General features: G+C 36.2%; 1 protein-coding gene across 5 annotated transcripts in view; it reads right to left on the bottom strand.

Moving 5' to 3' along the window:
* Nucleotides 1-6,000, bottom strand: part of GRID2 (glutamate ionotropic receptor delta type subunit 2) — a 1,442,323-nt gene that overhangs the window by 1,009,646 nt on the left and 426,677 nt on the right. The window lies entirely within an intron of this gene.

Here is a 6,000-nt window from a genome sequence, read left to right as displayed (position 1 = left end):
CCCCCACCACTCCAGCAACACTCAGTTTGTTTCCTGAGATTAAGAATTCCTCATATCAGTGAGGTCATATGATACATGTCTTTCTCTGATTGACTTATTTCACTCAGCGTAACACCCTCCAGTTCCATCCACGTCGTTGCAAATGGCAAGATCATTTCTTTTGATGGCTGCATAATATTCCATTGTGTATATATACCACCTCTTCTTTATCCATTCATCTGTTGATGGACATCTTGGCTCTTTCCACAGTTTGGCTGTTGTGGACATTGCTGCTATAAACATGGGGTACATGTACCCCTTCAGATCCCTACAAAAAAATCCACTCTTTTATTCCTTTTCAGGATCTGGAGTAATTTCATTCTCAATGAACATTATAAATAGGTAACCCCCAGTAGCATTCTCTATCAATGATACCACAGTTCTCTATAAGGTGTGCCCAGTAAAGGACTATGAAAAGATACACTGATGAGTTTCCTCAAAATCCTCAATGTACCTTCCAAGGCTCTATATGATCTAGGTAGATCCTGCCAGTCTCCTCTCCCAGAGCCATAGGCTGCTGACAGTATGTGGCGCCTCAGCCACCTGCTTCCCACTGAATGCTCTCCCTCTACCGTCCCTTCCATTCCATTCCTCCACCCACCACTTACCTTACCTAACAACTCCCTCTTTTTTTTTTTTCAAATTATGTTAAGTTAATCACCATACATTACATCATTAGTTTGTGATGTAGTGTTTCATGATTCATTGTTTGCATTTAACACCCAGTGCTCCATGCAGTACATGCCCTCCTTAATAGCCATCACCAGGCTAACCCATCCCCCACCCCCCTCCCCTCTAGAACCCTCAGTTTGTTTCTCAGAGTCCATAGTCTCTCATGGTTCGTCTCCCCCTCCGATTCCCCCTCCTCCATTTCTCTCTTCCTACTATCTTTTTTTTTTTTTTATAAAATATATTATTTTTTTTTTAGGGACAAGAGTTCTGTTTTTCATCCTTATTACACAATTCACAGCGCTCACCATAGCACATACCCTCCCCAATGTCTATCACCCAGCCACCCCATCCCTCTCACCCTCCCTTTTCTTTTTTAAGATTTTGTTTATTTATTGGACAGAGAGAGACACAGCAAGAGAAGGAACACAGGCAGGGGGAGTGGGAGAGGGAGAAGCAGGCTTCCCGCTGAGAAGGGAGCCCGATGTGGAGCTCGATCCCAGGACCCTGGGATCATGACCTGAGCTGAAGGCAGATGCTTAATGACTGAGCCACCCAGGCGCCCCGCCCTCTTTTCCTTAGGTTGGAGAGTAAAAAAAGGCCTTACAAGACCACTTCCACCTCTGCATTGAGGAAGCAAAGTCTAGGCCATTTACATGTGCTTATAGCCTGTGTATTACCTCTTCATAGCACATTGCACAATTAAAATTAATTATTATATTGGTTATTTTTAATATATCTCTCCATTGTTTGCTTATAAATTCAAAGAGGTCAGGGATCATGGCTTTTTTTATTCAATCTAGTTATTGCAGTACTTAAAAGTATATGTCATGTAGCAGGGCCTAAATAATTTTTGTAATGAATACCTGTGCAACTACATGTATATCTAAGACAAGATGGTCTGTTTGGCAACATTTGAGTGTCATACATGTTGTACAATTACTAAAAACTTCTGAATTATATCTCAAAACTTAACCAGTAAAATTGGATTTTTCTTTTTTCCCAAATGATGGTTAAAGGGACAAAAATGTCACTGTGTCCTCCTTAAAATAGATCAAATGAAAATTAAAATAATTAAAATCTTGTAATTTTTTCATTTGAATTTATAAGAATAGTTTAAAAATCATGATATTAATTAATCTCTTAATTCACATAACATTTGATAGCATATTACATATTTTTAATTTGTATTGATGTCCTCAATTTTAGGCACAAATCTTAGTCTTTTAAGGAGGGTAGAAAGTTTTCCTACTATATTTTACATTTTATGAGTGGAGAGAAATGTCTTAAAATGCTTAAATCTCACCAAAAGTTCATGCTAGTATAAGGAGATGTGTTACTTTTTTGTAATAATATTTCTTACAGATATAGCTACTGCATCACGAGCACAGAGTCCAAAAGTAAAATACAATAAAGTAAAAAGATACAACTGGGCTGGTTTAATGATATTCAAATCCTAGTACCCTAGGGAACTACAATATAATCTGTGAAAATGGATTTGATGTTACAAAATACATTTCTGCGAATTTTTTTTTTCAACTGGCCCCTGAATAGCATTTCAAAGGGAATTAAAATGCGGTTAACTTTCCACACTTCACTATCCATACTTATTGGTGTTTAGTATAATTAAGAAACACATGGAAGGGGTTGGTAATATTACAGATTGTATTCGCAGACATTTCATTCAATTAAATTTTTATCAGAATATTTAATAAGTAAAGGTGACACAAGTGAATAAAAGTGAAGAAATATTCTGCTTGCAGATCATAGAAACTTCTTTTGTGCTGAACGAATGAGTAGGTGATTTTTCTAGGATGACTTGACAGAGCATGTAAATTACGCAACAATACGAAGCCTCAGGGACTAAAGCAAGGGAAACCACACAGGATGCTGAGGTTCAGGGAATGTAGCATCACCTTTCAATAAGGTAAGAATTGATGTGTATGCATCATTGAAACTGTGCTACTCACCATAAAAGAGGTTCCAAGACAGAAATAGTAATATGGGCTTTTGCACACTGCACTGTAACTTAAACTCTCTACTTTAATTTTCCAGACAAAATGTGGGAAAACAGAGTTCAGCATGTTTAAAATTGCAAGCAATCTTATACTGCATTATCAGGAAGAGCTAGACCATGGGTCCCAAACTTACAAGATGCATAATCTTTAATAAATAATTTTTCAAAGTGCCTCAGTCTTGTTCTTAGTAAAATGGGATTAATATCTACACCATAGAGTCATGGAAAGAAATAAATTAGAGTGTTGTTTATGAATGAACCTACTATGGTAGTTAAGATACAGCATGTTATGTTTTCAAGAAATGCTTAGTTCACCTACCATGCGACAATTAGAAAAAGCATGCAACTGCTTCCCTCCCTTTGTATAAAATTCCTTTAGAAGGAGATAGAAGTCTCTGTGCTGACTCAAGCTGCATAAGAGAAAGAGGAGGGCATAAGAAACCAAATACAGAGAGATAAATGGAAAGGTGAGGAAATATGAGAATAAGGGAGAATATTATGTATAAATAAAACAAGATCAATAGTTAGTGTTGATAGACATTGGACTGGCTCCAACATTCATTTCATGTTCTTTCTTTGTGCCTTTCTATATAGCAGAGTCTGGAAAGGGGAAGAATACATTTGCTAAACTACCTGGCTGCTAGGATTTTAGATGACAGTTACATTCTACCAATCAGACAGAATCACAGAAAGTTTGGAAGGGAAAAGGGCAGAGGCTGTGCTTTTCTTTTTATTTGCAAACATGGTCGTGGCAACATCTATCTATTTTTTTTTAGCAGCACTATATAAGTTTCTAGTGTCCCATCATTGTTTTTGTAGGTGAAAAGAAGCCAAGATGGAAGTCAGTCTGTTATGGATCTGAATCCACCAGTAGTAAAGGTAGCTTTCTCATCATTGCAGTTTCGTGAATGTAGTAGCTCCTTGACTGTAGAGGTATGCTGACCATGGCACTGTGGAGTGGTTCTCAAGCCAGTGGCTTCTCACTATAGAAAAGACATTAGCTCCGTTGGATAGTTCTGTTCAGTGGGGGTAGCTCTGTGATTCATTCCTGACAGCGTAGTCTAGAATTCTTTCCTCAACTCTATTAAGGCATTAAATAACCTATAAAAATTTTTTTTCTATTTAAATGAGATATGTGGATTCTGTTCTCTGAAACTAAACCATATAGAGGGAGATTCTCATAAAGTTCCATAAAGGGTATAATCAATGGAGGAATTACACGAATGAACAACAAATTACACCATTTGAAAGATAACACTTGTGTGCTTAAGTCTTACTGTATTTTTTTGGTTTGCTTTGGTTTGACAAATCATGAGAGACTTTTAATTATAGGTTCCTGGAGGGGAGGTGGGAGAGGGGATGGGGTAACTGGGTGATGGGCATTAAGGAGGGCATGTGATGTGATGAGCACTGGGCGTTATATACAACTGATGAATTACTGAACTCTACATCTGAAACTAATGAAGTACTATATGTTGACTTACTGAATTTAAATTTAAAAAAGTCTTACTGTATTTTGTTTCTTAGAGCAACATATTTCACTCAAATAAAAAGGGATGAAATACAGAAAACAATCACTAATCATCCATTATATATGCTATACCAGGCAAGGTACACTGATAGAAAGAAGAGAAAGTAAGTTTAAATGAACTAACAATCTATACAGGGAGTGACATGTCCACTTAAGTATCAGAAAGTGTAGCAAGCACAAAAAGGAAACAGAATGCTCCAGTAACATAGAGGAAAAGGAGAGTAATTGTGTGTTTGGTGATGACAGAAAGATAATAGTACTTCTTATGATTATAGTGATTGCAATCTTTTGGGAATAGGTTTCACAAAGTGAGATTCACACAACTAGTTTTCTGCCATTAACGGATTCTCTACAAAGAAAGTGTCTCTTAGTAATATGTTTGGGAAAACTAGGTTAAACCAAAATATATTTTATTTTCCCAGGACTCTTCAGAGACACTAATAGCTAATGCACCTCGGGTATCTCCAAGAATTTTTTTGACAACAGAATTCAGTTTTCATGAACTATCTGTCAGGAGTACTGTTCTAAGGAACACATTTCAAAAATAAGATGTGGCATAAGGTAAAGAATAGAGATATTTATAAATACAGAAAAATGGCCATTGTACATGTAATGCATTGAGAAAAATCAGAGCACAATAAATGCTCACTGTTATAACTAATTTGTTGCTAAACTGAAAAGTATTTTCAAATGCTATGCTAAGGAATTTGGACAAAAGTCTGCAGTCTAGGGGAAGCCTTTTTTTTTTAAAGAGAGTCAGGGGGAAAGGAGAGCCACAGATTAGAATAATCATATGGCATCAAGGTAACAGACATATCTACTAATCCTGATGGCATGATAGCTCTGGAAACCAAAAGATTTTTTTTTCTCTGAAGGCAGAATGATCAAAAAACTTGATGTGCTCCAAGAAAATTTGCAATGCAGTACACATATATGCATATATACACACATGTAACACTAGCAAAACAGAATTCTGTGCATCCATTTCTCAATAAAAGTAAAAAACTCATCTCAGAAAATTTCTTCAAAATGTTTTGGGGCTATGAATAAAAACTACTTAATTTCATTCTTTGAAATTAAAGGTATTCTTTTCAGGCACTTTTTTTTTTCCAGGATTGCTCATTATGACTTATTTAAAGATTAAAAATATATTTACTTTATAGTTTTTTAAAGTATACAAATAACAATTATAGTAATAATTAGGGGTGCTTGGCTGGCTCAGTCGGTGGACCGTGTGACTCTTGATCTCAGGGTTATGAGTTCAAGCCCCACATTGGGTGTAGAGATTACTTAAAAATAAAAGCTTAAAAAACCAATTATAGTAATACTTTGAAAAACAAAAAATACACATAGCTAATAATTATTGAATGCTAATTATGTGTCAGGTGCTATTTTAAATTTTTTTTATACAGGAACTATTTTGTGTTCAAAATAACCCTATGAGTAGGTACCATTCATTCCTCAATTTTATGGATTATGAAACTCAAGTCACAGAGAGTCTGGTCCCTTCTTCAAAGACACTGTTGTCTGGCTATAGGCCAAGTTGCTATAATAAAAAGACAGAAAAATACAGTGGCTTGAATAAGATAGAAGCTTCTCTCTCATCTGGCTCCGCAGAGCTACAGTCAGTTTAGGAAGGCACTTTTATTCCACCAAATCACCTGAGACCCAGATTCTTTCAACTAGTAGTTCTGTTATCCTTAGGGTGTTGCCTTCATTGGTATGGCTTAAGCTAGTTCTTCAC

Source organism: Callorhinus ursinus, unplaced genomic scaffold (assembly GCF_003265705.2).
Source record: "Callorhinus ursinus isolate GAN/ISIS: 27379988/994484 unplaced genomic scaffold, GSC_fseal_2.0 scaffold4, whole genome shotgun sequence".
NCBI lineage: Eukaryota > Metazoa > Chordata > Mammalia > Carnivora > Otariidae > Callorhinus > Callorhinus ursinus.
The sequence above is the reverse complement of the archived record's forward strand: the minus strand, read 5'-3'. Positions and strand labels throughout refer to the sequence as shown.